Source organism: Procambarus clarkii, chromosome 48, assembly GCF_040958095.1.
Source record: "Procambarus clarkii isolate CNS0578487 chromosome 48, FALCON_Pclarkii_2.0, whole genome shotgun sequence".
NCBI classification, from domain to species: Eukaryota; Metazoa; Arthropoda; class Malacostraca; order Decapoda; family Cambaridae; genus Procambarus; species Procambarus clarkii.
Window position 1 is genome coordinate 1,368,552 of NC_091197.1, and position 16,084 is coordinate 1,384,635.

A 16,084-nucleotide genomic window follows, 5' to 3' on the forward strand; every position below is an offset into this window, starting at 1 on the left:
TATTATGCGAAATTCTGAGATTTGAAGGCCAAATCACATATCGTGATACTACATGAAATAGAATCGAAATATTGGTAAAAATGAATATATTTACGTAGTATCAAACTACATGATAAACGTGAAAAAAGTCACTATTTAACCATATTTGAGGATTTTAACTTCAAATCATAGAGCGAGCTTTCGTATTATTTAGATCCAAGAAAAGACATATGACAATGTTGTTTCCAATACAAATGATACAAATCAATGTGTTTTCATTACAATTAACTAAAATGTTTCTGATTTTCCGTTCACATTACCGAGGGAAGATGTACACGTAAAACCGCTCTAATCCGGCTGAAACGTCGATATATGCAATAAAAACCGAACTTCTCCCCTTCTCAATATCTTACTCAGTATTTTAACGAGAAACAAATAGATGATTGAAAATGAAGTATTTAAGGTTATTATCTAATCAATTATGTGTTTGCATCATTTTTATCGTATATAAATGAATTAATACTCATAGACTGTAAATTCACAAAAACGTGGAAAACGGTAAAATATTGCCTAATTCAATGATATTTTGTTTAAGTCACATAAAGGAAAAAGGGATGATAAACGTCAAAATATTGCTAAATTCGACGATTTTTCGTACGAAACAAAATGCAAGACAACTTTCTTAAAATGCAATATTATGTGAAATTCTGAGATTTGAAGGCCAAATCACATATCGTGAAACTACATGAAATAGAATCAAAATATTAGTAAAAATGAATATATTTACGTAGTATCAAACTACATGAAAAAGTGAAAAAAGTCACTATTTAACCATATTTGAGGATTTTAACTTCAACTCATGGAGCGAGGTTTCGTATTATCTAGATCCAAGAAAAGACATATGACAATGTTGTTTCCAATACAAATGATAAAAATCAATGTGTTTTCACTAGAATTAACTAAAATATTCCTGATTTTTCGTTTATATTACCGAGGGAAGATGTACACGTAAAACCGCTCTAATCCGGCTGAAACGTCGATATATGCAATAAAAAACGAACTTCTCCCCTTTTCAATATCTTACTCAGTATTTTAACGAGAAACAAATAGATGATTGAAAATGAAGTATTTAAGGTTATTATCTAATCATTTTAATCATTAATCATAATTATTATGTGTTTGCTTCATTTTTATCGTACATATAATGAATTAATACCAATAAACTGAAAATTCACATAAACGTGGAAAAACTGCAAAATATTGCCTAATTCGATGATATTTTGTTTAAATTACATAAAGGAAAAGGGGATGATAAACGTCAAAATATTGCTAAATTCGATGATTTTTCGTACGAACCAAAATGCAAGAAAACTTGCTTAAAATGCAATATTATGCGAAATTCTGAGATTTGAAGGCCAAATCAGATATCGTGATACTACATGAAATAGTATCGAAATATTGGTAAAAATTAATATATTTACGTAATATCAAACTACATGATTAACGTGAAAAAGTCACTATTTTACCATATTTGAGGATTTTACCTTCAAATCATAGAGCGAGGTTTCGTATTATTTAGATCCAAGAAAAGACATATGACAATGTTGTTTCCAATACAAATGATAAAAATCAATGTGTTTTCATTAGAATTAACTAAAATGTTCCTGATTTTCCGTTTATATTACCTAGGGAAGATGTACACGTAAAACGGCTCTAATCCGGCTGAAACGTCGATATATGCAATAAAAACTGAACTTCTCCCCTTTTCAATATCTTACTCAGTATTTTAACGAGAAACAAATAGTTGATTGAAAATGAAGTTTTTAAGGTTATTATCTAATCATTTTAATCATTAATCATAATTATTATGTGTTTGCATTATTTTTATCGTATATATAATGAATTAATACCAATAAACTGAAAATTCACATAAACGTGGAAAAACGGCAAAATATTACCTAATTCGATGATATTTTGTTTAAATCACATAAAGGAAAAGGGGATGATAAACGTCAAAATATTGCTAAATTGGATGATTTTTCGTACCAAACAAAATGCAAGTAAACTTGCTTAAAATGCAATATTATGCGAAATTCTGAAATTTGAAGGCCAAATCACATATCGTGATACTACATGAAATAGAATCGAAATATTGGTAAAAATGAATATATTTACGCAGTATCAAACTACATGATAAACGTGAAAAAAGTCACTATTTAACCATATTTGAGGATTTTAACTTTAAATCATAGAGCGAGCTTTCGTATTATTTAGATCCAAGAAAAGACATATGACAATGTTGTTTCCAATACAAATGATAAAAATCAATGTGTTTTCATTACAATTAACTAAAATGTTCCTGATTTTCCGTTCACATTACCGAGGGAAGATGTACACGTAAAACCGCTCTAATCCGGCTGAAACGTCGATATATGCAATAAAAACCGAACTTCTCCCCTTTTCAATATCTTACTCAGTATTTTAACGAGAAACAAATAGATGATTGAAAATGAAGTATTTAAGGTTATTATCTAATCAATTATGTGTTTGCATCATTTTTATCGTATATAAATGAATTAATACTCATAGACTGTAAATTTACAAAAACGTGGAAAACGGCAAAATATTGCCTAATTCAATGATATTTTGTTTAAGTCACATAAAGGAAAAAGGGATGATAAACGTCAAAATATTGCTAAATTCGACGATTTTTCATACGAAACAAAATGCAAGACAACTTGCTTAAAATGCAATATTATGTGAAATTCTGAGATTTGAAGGCCAAATCACATATCGTGAAACTACATGAAATAGAATCAAAATATTAGTAAAAATGAATATATTTACGTAGTATCAAACTACATGAAAAACGTGAAAAAAAGTCACTATTTAACCATATTTGAGGATTTTAACTTCAACTCATAGAGCGAGGTTTCGTATTATCTAGATCCAAGAAAAGACATATGACAATGTTGTTTCCAATACAAATGATAAAAATCAATGTGTTTTCACTAGAATTAACTAAAATATTCCTGATTTTTCGTTTATATTACCGAGGGAAGATGTACACGTAAAACCGCTCTAATCCCGCTGAAACGTCGATATATGCAATAAAAAACGAACTTCTCCCCTTTTCAATATCTTACTCTGTATTTTAACGAGAAACAAATAGATGATTGAAAATGAAGTATTTAAGGTTATTATCTAATCAATTATGTGTTTGCATAATTTTTATCGTATATATATGAATTAATACCCATAGACTGAAAATTCACAAAAACGTGGAAAAACGGCAAAATATTGCCTAATTCGATGATATTTTGTTTAAGTCACATAAAGGAAAAAAGGATGATAAACGTCAAAATATTGCTAAATTCGATGATTTTTCGTACGATACAAAATGCAAGAAAACTTGCTTAAAATGCAATATTATGCAAAATTCTGAGATTTGAAGGCCAAATCACATATCGTGATACTACATGAAATAGAATAGAAATATTGGTAAAAATGAATATATTTACGTAGTATCAAACTACATGAAAAACGTGAAAAAATGACACTATTTAACTATATTTGAGGATTTTAACTTCAAATCATAGCGCGAGGTTTCGTATTATTTAGATCCAAGAAAAGACATATGACAATGTTGTTTGCAATACAAATGATAAAAATCAATGTGTTTTCAATAGAATTAACTAAAATGTTCCTGATTTTCCGTTTATATTACCTAGGGAAGATGTACACGTAAAACCGCTCTAATCCGGCTGAAACGTCGATATATGCAATAAAAACTGAACTTCTCCCCTTTTCAATATCTTACTCAGTATTTTAACGAGAAACAAATAGTTGATTGAAAATGAAGTTTTTAAGGTTATTATCTAATCATTTTAATCATTAATCATAATTATTATGTGTTTACATTATTTTTATCGTATATATAATGAATTAATACCAATAAACTGAAAATTCACATAAACGTGGAAAAACGGCAAAATATTACCTAATTCGATGATATTTTGTTTAAATCACATAAAGGAAAAGGGGATGATAAACGTCAAAATATTGCTAAATTGGATGATTTTTCGTACGAAACAAAATGCAAGTAAACTTGCTTAAAATGCAATATTATGCGAAATTCTGAGATTTGAAGGCCAAATCACATATCGTGATACTACATGAAATAGAATCGAAATATTGGTAAAAATGAATATATTTACGTAGTATCAAACTACATGATAAACGTGAAAAAAGTCACTATTTAACCATATTTGAGGATTTTAACTTCAAATCATAGAGCGAGCTTTCGTATTATTTAGATCCAAGAAAAGACATATGACAATGTTGTTTCCAATACAAATGATACAAATCAATGTGTTTTCATTACAATTAACTAAAATGTTTCTGATTTTCCGTTCACATTACCGAGGGAAGATGTACACGTAAAACCGCTCTAATCCGGCTGAAACGTCGATATATGCAATAAAAACCGAACTTCTCCCCTTCTCAATATCTTACTCAGTATTTTAACGAGAAACAAATAGATGATTGAAAATGAAGTATTTAAGGTTATTATCTAATCAATTATGTGTTTGCATCATTTTTATCGTATATAAATGAATTAATACTCATAGACTGTAAATTCACAAAAACGTGGAAAACGGTAAAATATTGCCTAATTCAATGATATTTTGTTTAAGTCACATAAAGGAAAAAGGGATGATAAACGTCAAAATATTGCTAAATTCGACGATTTTTCGTACGAAACAAAATGCAAGACAACTTTCTTAAAATGCAATATTATGTGAAATTCTGAGATTTGAAGGCCAAATCACATATCGTGAAACTACATGAAATAGAATCAAAATATTAGTAAAAATGAATATATTTACGTAGTATCAAACTACATGAAAAAGTGAAAAAAGTCACTATTTAACCATATTTGAGGATTTTAACTTCAACTCATGGAGCGAGGTTTCGTATTATCTAGATCCAAGAAAAGACATATGACAATGTTGTTTCCAATACAAATGATAAAAATCAATGTGTTTTCACTAGAATTAACTAAAATATTCCTGATTTTTCGTTTATATTACCGAGGGAAGATGTACACGTAAAACCGCTCTAATCCGGCTGAAACGTCGATATATGCAATAAAAAACGAACTTCTCCCCTTTTCAATATCTTACTCAGTATTTTAACGAGAAACAAATAGATGATTGAAAATGAAGTATTTAAGGTTATTATCTAATCATTTTAATCATTAATCATAATTATTATGTGTTTGCTTCATTTTTATCGTACATATAATGAATTAATACCAATAAACTGAAAATTCACATAAACGTGGAAAAACTGCAAAATATTGCCTAATTCGATGATATTTTGTTTAAATTACATAAAGGAAAAGGGGATGATAAACGTCAAAATATTGCTAAATTCGATGATTTTTCGTACGAACCAAAATGCAAGAAAACTTGCTTAAAATGCAATATTATGCGAAATTCTGAGATTTGAAGGCCAAATCAGATATCGTGATACTACATGAAATAGTATCGAAATATTGGTAAAAATTAATATATTTACGTAATATCAAACTACATGATTAACGTGAAAAAGTCACTATTTTACCATATTTGAGGATTTTACCTTCAAATCATAGAGCGAGGTTTCGTATTATTTAGATCCAAGAAAAGACATATGACAATGTTGTTTCCAATACAAATGATAAAAATCAATGTGTTTTCATTAGAATTAACTAAAATGTTCCTGATTTTCCGTTTATATTACCTAGGGAAGATGTACACGTAAAACGGCTCTAATCCGGCTGAAACGTCGATATATGCAATAAAAACTGAACTTCTCCCCTTTTCAATATCTTACTCAGTATTTTAACGAGAAACAAATAGTTGATTGAAAATGAAGTTTTTAAGGTTATTATCTAATCATTTTAATCATTAATCATAATTATTATGTGTTTGCATTATTTTTATCGTATATATAATGAATTAATACCAATAAACTGAAAATTCACATAAACGTGGAAAAACGGCAAAATATTACCTAATTCGATGATATTTTGTTTAAATCACATAAAGGAAAAGGGGATGATAAACGTCAAAATATTGCTAAATTGGATGATTTTTCGTACCAAACAAAATGCAAGTAAACTTGCTTAAAATGCAATATTATGCGAAATTCTGAAATTTGAAGGCCAAATCACATATCGTGATACTACATGAAATAGAATCGAAATATTGGTAAAAATGAATATATTTACGCAGTATCAAACTACATGATAAACGTGAAAAAAGTCACTATTTAACCATATTTGAGGATTTTAACTTTAAATCATAGAGCGAGCTTTCGTATTATTTAGATCCAAGAAAAGACATATGACAATGTTGTTTCCAATACAAATGATAAAAATCAATGTGTTTTCATTACAATTAACTAAAATGTTCCTGATTTTCCGTTCACATTACCGAGGGAAGATGTACACGTAAAACCGCTCTAATCCGGCTGAAACGTCGATATATGCAATAAAAACCGAACTTCTCCCCTTTTCAATATCTTACTCAGTATTTTAACGAGAAACAAATAGATGATTGAAAATGAAGTATTTAAGGTTATTATCTAATCAATTATGTGTTTGCATCATTTTTATCGTATATAAATGAATTAATACTCATAGACTGTAAATTTACAAAAACGTGGAAAACGGCAAAATATTGCCTAATTCAATGATATTTTGTTTAAGTCACATAAAGGAAAAAGGGATGATAAACGTCAAAATATTGCTAAATTCGACGATTTTTCATACGAAACAAAATGCAAGACAACTTGCTTAAAATGCAATATTATGTGAAATTCTGAGATTTGAAGGCCAAATCACATATCGTGAAACTACATGAAATAGAATCAAAATATTAGTAAAAATGAATATATTTACGTAGTATCAAACTACATGAAAAACGTGAAAAAAAGTCACTATTTAACCATATTTGAGGATTTTAACTTCAACTCATAGAGCGAGGTTTCGTATTATCTAGATCCAAGAAAAGACATATGACAATGTTGTTTCCAATACAAATGATAAAAATCAATGTGTTTTCACTAGAATTAACTAAAATATTCCTGATTTTTCGTTTATATTACCGAGGGAAGATGTACACGTAAAACCGCTCTAATCCCGCTGAAACGTCGATATATGCAATAAAAAACGAACTTCTCCCCTTTTCAATATCTTACTCTGTATTTTAACGAGAAACAAATAGATGATTGAAAATGAAGTATTTAAGGTTATTATCTAATCAATTATGTGTTTGCATAATTTTTATCGTATATATATGAATTAATACCCATAGACTGAAAATTCACAAAAACGTGGAAAAACGGCAAAATATTGCCTAATTCGATGATATTTTGTTTAAGTCACATAAAGGAAAAAAGGATGATAAACGTCAAAATATTGCTAAATTCGATGATTTTTCGTACGATACAAAATGCAAGAAAACTTGCTTAAAATGCAATATTATGCAAAATTCTGAGATTTGAAGGCCAAATCACATATCGTGATACTACATGAAATAGAATCGAAATATTGGTAAAAATGAATATATTTACGTAGTATCAAACTACATGAAAAACGTGAAAAAAGTCACTATTTAACCATATTTGAGGATTTTAACTTCAAATCATAGCGCGAGGTTTCGTATTATTTAGATCCAAGAAAAGACATATGACAATGTTGTTTGCAATACAAATGATAAAAATCAATGTGTTTTCATTAGAATTAACTAAAATGTTCCTGATTTTCCGTTTATATTACCGAGGGAAGATGTACACGTAAAACCGCTCTAATCCGGCTGAAATGTCGATATATGCAATAAAAACCGAATTTCTCAACTTTTCAATATCTTACTCTGTATTTTAACGAGAAACAAATAGATGATTGAAAATGAAGTATTTAAGGTTATTATCTAATCAATTGTGTGTTTGCATAATTTTTGTCGTATATATATGAATTAATACCCATAGACTGAAAATTCACAAAAACGTGGAAAAACGGCAAAATATTGCCTAATTCGATGATATTTTGTTTAAGTCACATAAAGGAAAAAAGGATGATAAACGTCAAAATATTGCTAAATTCGATGATTTTTCGTACGATACAAAATGCAAGAAAACTTGCTTAAAATGCAATATTATGCAAAATTCTGAGATTTGAAGGCCAAATCACATATCGTGATACTACATGAAATAGAATCGAAATATTGGTAAAAATGCATATATTTACGTAGTATCAAACTACATGAAAAACGTGAAAAAAGTCACTATTTAACCATATTTGAGGATTTTAACTTCAAATCATAGCGCGAGGTTTCGTATTATTTAGATCCAAGAAAAGACATATGACAATGTTGTTTGCAATACAAATGATAAAAATCAATGTGTTTTCATTAGAATTAACTAAAATGTTCCTGATTTTCCGTTTATATTACCGAGGGAAGATGTACACGTAAAACCGCTCTAATCCGGCTAAAATGTCGATATATGCAATAAAAACCGAATTTCTCAACTTTTCAATATCTTACTCAGTATTTTAACGAGAAACAAATAGTTGATTGAAAATGAAGTATTTAAGGTTATCATCTAATCATTTTAATCATTAATCATAATTATTATGTGTTTGCATCATTTTTATCGTACATATAATGAATTAATACCAATAAACTGAAAATTCACATAAACGTGGAAAAACTGCAAAATATTGCCTAATTCGATGATATTTTGTTTAAATTACATAAAGGAAAAGGGGATGATAAACGTCAAAATATTGCTAAATTCGATGATTTTTCGTACGAACCAAAATGCAAGTAAACTTGCTTAAAATGCAATATTATGCGAAATTCTGAGATTTGAAGGCCAAATCACATATCGTGATACTACATGAAATAGAATCGAAATATTGGTAAAAATGAATATATTTACGTAGTATCAAACTACATGATAAACGTGAAAAAAGTCACTATTTAACCATATTTGAGGATTTTAACTTCAAATCATAGAGCGAGCTTTCGTATTATTTAGATCCAAGAAAAGACATATGACAATGTTGTTTCCAATACAAATGATACAAATCAATGTGTTTTCATTACAATTACCTAAAATGTTTCTGATTTTCCGTTCACATTACCGAGGGAAGATGTACACGTAAAACCGCTCTAATCCGGCTGAAACGTCGATATATGCAATAAAAACCGAACTTCTCCCCTTTTCAATATCTTACTCAGTATTTTAACGAGAAACATATAGATGATTGAAAATGAAGTATTTAAGGTTATTATCTAATCAATTATGTGTTTGCATCATTTTTATCGTATATAAATGAATTAATACTCATAGACTGTAAATTCACAAAAACGTGGAAAACGGCAAAATATTGCCTAATTCAATGATATTTTGTTTAAGTCACATAAAGGAAAAAGGGATGATAAACGTCAAAATATTGCTAAATTCGACGATTTTTCGTACGAAACAAAATGCAAGACAACTTGCTTAAAATGCAATATTATGTGAAATTCTGAGATTTGAAGGCCAAATCACATATCGTGAAACTACATGAAATAGAATCGAAATATTAGTAAAAATGAATATATTTACGTAGTATCAAACTACATGAAAAACGTGAAAAAAGTCATTATTTAACCATATTTGAGGATTTTAACTTCAACTCATAGAGCGAGGTTTCGTATTATCCAGATCCAAGAAAAGACATATGACAATGTTGTTTCCAATACAAATGATAAAAATCAATGTGTTTTCATTAGAATTAACTAAAATATTCCTGATTTTTCGTTTATATTACCGAGGGAAGATGTACACGTAAAATCGCTCTAATCCGGCTGAAACGTCGATATATGCAATAAAAAACGAACTTCTCCCCTTTTCAATATCTTACTCTGTATTTTAACGAGAAACAAATAGATGATTGAAAATGAAGTATTTAAGGTTATTATCTAATCAATTATGTGTTTGCATAATTTTTATCGTATATATATGAATTAATACCCATAGACTGAAAATTCACAAAAACGTGGAAAAACGGCAAAATATTGCCTAATTCGATGATATTTTGTTTAAGTCACATAAAGGAAAAAAGGATGATAAACGTCAAAATATTGCTAAATTCGATGATTTTTCGTACGATACAAAATGCAAGAAAACTTGCTTAAAATGCAATATTATGCAAAATTCTGAGATTTGAAGGCCAAATCACATATCGTGATACTACATGAAATAGAATAGAAATATTGGTAAAAATGAATATATTTACGTAGTATCAAACTACATGAAAAACGTGAAAAAATGTCACTATTTAACCATATTTGAGGATTTTAACTTCAAATCATAGCGCGAGGTTTCGTATTATTTAGATCCAAGAAAAGACATATGACAATGTTGTTTGCAATACAAATGATAAAAATCAATGTGTTTTCATTAGAATTAACTAAAATGTTCCTGATTTTCCGTTTATATTACCTAGGGAAGATGTACACGTAAAACCGCTCTAATCCGGCTGAAACGTCGATATATGCAATAAAAACTGAACTTCTCCCCTTTTCAATATCTTACTCAGTATTTTAACGAGAAACAAATAGTTGATTGAAAATGAAGTTTTTAAGGTTATTATCTAATCATTTTAATCATTAATCATAATTATTATGTGTTTGCATTATTTTTATCGTATATATAATGAATTAATACCAATAAACTGAAAATTCACATAAACGTGGAAAAACGGCAAAATATTACCTAATTCGATGATATTTTGTTTAAATCACATAAAGGAAAAGGGGATGATAAACGTCAAAATATTGCTAAATTGGATGATTTTTCGTACGAAACAAAATGCAAGTAAACTTGCTTAAAATGCAATATTATGCGAAATTCTGAGATTTGAAGGCCAAATCACATATCGTGATACTACATGAAATAGAATCGAAATATTGGTAAAAATGAATATATTTACGTAGTATCAAACTACATGATAAACGTGAAAAAAGTCACTATTTAACCATATTTGAGGATTTTAACTTCAAATCATAGAGCGAGCTTTCGTATTATTTAGATCCAAGAAAAGACATATGACAATGTTGTTTCCAATACAAATGATACAAATCAATGTGTTTTCATTACAATTAACTAAAATGTTTCTGATTTTCCGTTCACATTACCGAGGGAAGATGTACACGTAAAACCGCTCTAATCCGGCTGAAACGTCGATATATGCAATAAAAACCGAACTTCTCCCCTTTTCAATATCTTACTCAGTATTTTAACGAGAAACAAATAGATGATTGAAAATGAAGTATTTAAGGTTATTATCTAATCAATTATGTGTTTGCATCATTTTTATCGTATATAAATGAATTAATACTCATAGACTGTAAATTCACAAAAACGTGGAAAACGGTAAAATATTGCCTAATTCAATGATATTTTGTTTAAGTCACATAAAGGAAAAAGGGATGATAAACGTCAAAATATTGCTAAATTCGACGATTTTTCGTACGAAACAAAATGCAAGACAACTTTCTTAAAATGCAATATTATGTGAAATTCTGAGATTTGAAGGCCAAATCACATATCGTGAAACTACATGAAATAGAATCAAAATATTAGTAAAAATGAATATATTTACGTAGTATCAAACTACATGAAAAACGTGAAAAAAGTCACTATTTAACCATATTTGAGGATTTTAACTTCAACTCATGGAGCGAGGTTTCGTATTATCTAGATCCAAGAAAAGACATATGACAATGTTGTTTCCAATACAAATGATAAAAATCAATGTGTTTTCACTAGAATTAACTAAAATATTCCTGATTTTTCGTTTATATTACCGAGGGAAGATGTACACGTAAAACCGCTCTAATCCGGCTGAAACGTCGATATATGCAATAAAAAACGAACTTCTCCCCTTTTCAATATCTTACTCTGTATTTTAACGAGAAACAAATAGATGATTGAAAATGAAGTATTTAAGGTTATTATCTAATCAATTATGTGTTTGCATAATTTTTATCGTATATATATGAATTAATACCCATAGACTGAAAATTCACAAAAACGTGGAAAAACGGCAAAATATTGCCTAATTCGATGATATTTTGTTTAAGTCACATAAAGGAAAAAAGGATGATAAACGTCAAAATATTGCTAAATTCGATGATTTTTCGTACGATACAAAATGCAAGAAAACTTGCTTAAAATGCAATATTATGCAAAATTCTGAGATTTGAAGGCCAAATCACATATCGTGATACTACATGAAATAGAATCGAAATATTGGTAAAAATGCATATATTTACGTAGTATCAAACTACATGAAAAACGTGAAAAAAGTCACTATTTAACCATATTTGAGGATTTTAACTTCAAATCATAGCGCGAGGTTTCGTATTATTTAGATCCAAGAAAAGACATATGACAATGTTGTTTGCAATACAAATGATAAAAATCAATGTGTTTTCATTAGAATTAACTAAAATGTTCCTGATTTTCCGTTTATATTACCGAGGGAAGATGTACACGTAAAACCGCTCTAATCCGGCTGAAATGTCGATATATGCAATAAAAACCGAATTTCTCAACTTTTCAATATCTTACTCAGTATTTTAAGGAGAAACAAATAGTTGATTGAAAATGAAGTATTTAAGGTTATCATCTAATCATTTTAATCATTAATCATAATTATTATGTGTTTGCATCATTTTTATCGTACATATAATGAATTAATACCAATAAACTGAAAATTCACATAAACGTGGAAAAACTGCAAAATATTGCCTAATTCGATGATATTTTGTTTAAATTACATAAAGGAAAAGGGGATGATAAACGTCAAAATATTGCTAAATTCGATGATTTTTCGTACGAACCAAAATGCAAGAAAACTTGCTTAAAATGCAATATTATGCGAAATTCTGAGATTTGAAGGCCAAATCACATATCGTGATACTACATGAAATAGAATCGAAATATTGGTAAAAATGAATATATTTACGTAGTATCAAACTACATGATAAACGTGAAAAAAGTCACTATTTAACCATATTTGAGGATTTTAACTTCAAATCATAGAGCGAGCTTTCGTATTATTTAGATCTAAGAAAAGACATATGACAATGTTGTTTCCAATACAAATGATAAAAATCAATGTGTTTTCATTACAATTAACTAAAATGTTCCTGATTTTCCGTTTACATTACCGAGGGAAGATGTACACGTAAAACCGCTCTAATCCGGCTGAAACGTCGATATATGCAATAAAAACCGAACTTCTCCCCTTTTCAATATCTTACTCAGTATTTTAACGAGAAACAAATAGATGATTGAAAATGAAGTATTTAAGGTTATTATCTAATCAATTATGTGTTTTCATCATTTTTATCGTATATAAATGAATTAATACTCATAGACTGTAAATTCGCAAAAACGTGGAAAACGGCAAAATATTGCCTAATTCAATGATATTTTGTTTAAGTCACATAAAGGAAAAAGAGATGATAAACGTCAAAATATTGCTAAATTCGACGATTTTTCGTACGAAACAAAATGCAAGACAACTTGCTTAAAATGCAATATTATGTGAAATTCTGAGATTTGAAGGCCAAATCACATATCGTGAAACTACATGAAATAGAATCAAAATATTAGTAAAAATGAATATATTTACGTAGTATCAAACTACATGAAAAACGTGAAAAAAAGTCACTATTTAACCATATTTGAGGATTTTAACTTCAACTCATAGAGCGAGGTTTCGTATTATCTAGATCCAAGAAAAGACATATGACAGTGTTGTTTCCAATACAAATGATAAAAATCAATGTGTTTTCACTAGAATTAACTAAAATATTCCTGATTTTTCGTTTATATTACCGAGGGAAGATGTACACGTAAAACCGCTCTAATCCCGCTGAAACGTCGATATATGCAATAAAAAACGAACTTCTCCCCTTTTCAATATCTTACTCTGTATTTTAACGAGAAACAAATAGATGATTGAAAATGAAGTATTTAAGGTTATTATCTAATCAATTATGTGTTTGCATAATTTTTATCGTATATATATGAATTAATACCCATAGACTGAAAATTCACAAAAACGTGGAAAAACGGCAAAATATTGCCTAATTCGATGATATTTTGTTTAAGTCACATAAAGGAAAAAAGGATGATAAACGTCAAAATATTGCTAAATTCGATGATTTTTCGTACGATACAAAATGCAAGAAAACTTGCTTAAAATGCAATATTATGCAAAATTCTGAGATTTGAAGGCCAAATCACATATCGTGATACTACATGAAATAGAATCGAAATATTGGTAAAAATGAATATATATACGTAGTATCAAACTACATGAAAAACGTGAAAAAAGTCACTATTTAACCATATTTGAGGATTTTAACTTCAAATCATAGCGCGAGGTTTCGTATTATTTAGATCCAAGAAAAGACATATGACAATGTTGTTTGCAATACAAATGATAAAAATCAATGTGTTTTCATTAGAATTAACTAAAATGTTCCTGATTTTCCGTTTATATTACCGAGGGAAGATGTACACGTAAAACCGCTCTAATCCGGCTGAAATGTCGATATATGCAATAAAAACCGAATTTCTCAACTTTTCAATATCTTACTCAGTATTTTAACGAGAAACAAATAGTTGATTGAAAATGAAGTATTTAAGGTTATCATCTAATCATTTTAATCATTAATCATAATTATTATGTGTTTGCATCATTTTTATCGTACATATAATGAATTAATACCAATAAACTGAACATTCACATAAACGTGGAAAAACTGCAAAATATTGCTTAATTCGATGATATTTTGTTTAAATTACATAAAGGAAAAGGGGATGATAAACGTCAAAATATTGCTAAATTCGATGATTTTTCGTACGAACCAAAATGCAAGAAAACTTGCTTAAAATGCAATATTATGCGAAATTCTGAGATTTGAAGGCCAAATCACATATCGTGATACTACATGAAATAGAATCGAAATATTGGTAAAAATGAATATATTTACGTAGTATCAAACTACATGATAAACGTGAAAAAAGTCACTATTTAACCATATTTGAGGATTTTAACTTCAAATCATAGAGCGAGCTTTCGTATTATTTAGATCTAAGAAAAGACATATGACAATGTTGTTTCCAATACAAATGATAAAAATCAATGTGTTTTCACTAGAAATAACTAAAATATTCCTAATTTTTCGTTTATATTACCGAGGGAAGATGTACACGTAAAACCTCTCTAATCCGGCTGAAACGTCGATATATGCAATAAAAAACGAACTTCTCCCCTTTTCAATATCTTACTCTGTATTTTAACGAGAAACAAATAGATGATTGAAAATGAAGTATTTAAGGTTATTATCTAATCAATTGTGTGTTTGCATAATTTTTATCGTATATATATGAATTAATACCCATAGACTGAAAATTCACAAAAACGTGGAAAAACGGCAAAATATTGCCTAATTCGATGATATTTTGTTTAAGTCACATAAAGGAAAAAAGGATGATAAACGTCAAAATATTGCTAAATTCGATGATTTTTCGTACGATACAAAATGCAAGAAAACTTGCTTAAAATGCAATATTATGCAAAATTCTGAGATTTGAAGGCCAAATCACATATCGTGATACTACATGAAATAGAATCGAAATATTGGTAAAAATGCATATATTTACGAAGTATCAAACTACATGAAAACGTGAAAAAAGTCACTATTTAACCATATTTGAGGATTTTAACTTCAAATCATAGCGCGAGGTTTCGTATTATTTAGATCCAAGAAAAGACATATGACAATGTTGTTTGCAATACAAATGATAAAAATCAATGTGTTTTCATTAGAATTAACTAAAATGTTCCTGATTTTCCGTTTATATTACCGAGGGAAGATGTACACGTAAAACCGCTCTAATCCGGCTGAAATGTCGATATATGCAATAAAAACCGAATTTCTCAACTTTTCAATATCTTACTCAGTATTTTAACGAGAAACAA